Here is a 1601-nt window from a genome sequence, read left to right on the forward strand (position 1 = left end):
GACAGGTCCATCATTTAACACCAAGTGCTGAATAAAGAGAATTTACCACAAATAAACTCTTATTTAAGAAAAAAAAAAAAAAACAAAGGATAAGAAATTTTGATCCCAGGAAGTAGGAAATGCAAGAAGTAAGGCTAGCGCAGGGGACCATGAACTAGGATTGGTAAGTAGGAAGCCTTCCACTAGTGACTGCAAAACTTGTTGCAGCGTGCTTGCAGATTGCTGGCAGTCCCCCTGGATGTAGGAGTTAGAAGAACAGAAGCACACTAGAAACAGAAAGGAAAGCCCCTTCCTCCTGGGTGAACCTCTTGGTGTCATCTACTGACACTGTTTAACATTACAACCTGTCAGCAGGTAAAGGAGAAATGTCTCAGGGTCCAGGTCCAGGAGCACACAATGCGGAATGAGTTTGAGCCAACAGGCAATACACTGGTAACTGGCATGGCAATGAAGGAACAAAGAAACTGGTAAACATAGGCAAATCTAAACAAGCACCATGTGACTAATAAGAATAGAAGAAACAAATTTGGGAGATGCAGAGGAATTGTGGCAGGCTGGTCTAGGGGTGCTCCTAACTGTACACGCTTAGGGTCTGCTGCACCCTGGCTCTCCCTCAAAGCCGTTGATTTTGGTGGTGAGGATGTTCTGGGAGGGGCCCAAGAAAGCCATCCTGGTAACAGGACCTTCACCACAAGTGAAGCAAAACCAGAGAGATCTCCAAGGAGAAATGGACAAATCCACAATCATTTTTTGAAATCTCAATATTCTTTTCTCAATCATCAGAAAGACAAATAGATGCAAAATCCAGATATATAGCAGACTTCAACAACATTAGCAAACAATTTGAGCTAATTGACATTTATAAAACACTCCATCCAACAACAGCAGAATAAATATTTCTTTCAAGCACATAGGGGATATTTGACCAATACAGTGTATATTCTGGGCTAGTAAACAAGTCTCAGTAAACTGAAAAGTATTCAAGTCATAGAGAGTGTGTCCTCTGGCCACAGTGAAATTAAATTAGGAATCAGTAACAAAGATTTCTAGAGAATCTACAAATATCTGGAAACTAAATAACAGACTTCTAAATAACCCATGGACCGGAGAAGAAATAAACAAGGAAAATTAAAAGTATTTTGAACTGGATGAAAATAAAAACACAACACACCAACATTTTCTCTTTTATGGAGAAAATTTTCAGGGCACTATCAGTAGAAGCAACGAGAACGGATACTGGCCAGAAAAATCAGATGACCAGCATACTCAGTGACACCAATTTTAGCAATCACTCCTAAGGAATCAGTCCAAGAATGAAGAATTCTGCATGTGTAAAGATGTTCATTTCAGTATTGTTTATAAAAGAAAGTTTTGTCAAACTGTGTATGTTATCATGCATTCACCTGAGATATGTTGGATGTGGCACAACTCAGAGCAATGCATGGGATATAACATGAAGTGGGAAAAGAAGCAATTTACAAAAGGACCAGCATACAATGAATACAGATTTATTAAAAAAAAAACCTGTACTTGGTAAGATAATGGAAAAAAGAAAACCATGAAAAAGAAAATGCCATTGATTTTAGAGAAGTGGGATTATG

The sequence above is a fragment of the Mirounga leonina genome, unplaced genomic scaffold (assembly GCF_011800145.1).
Source record: "Mirounga leonina isolate KUSES-001 unplaced genomic scaffold, KU_Mleo_1.0 Mir_173, whole genome shotgun sequence".
In the NCBI taxonomy this organism is placed as follows: Eukaryota; Metazoa; Chordata; class Mammalia; order Carnivora; family Phocidae; genus Mirounga; species Mirounga leonina.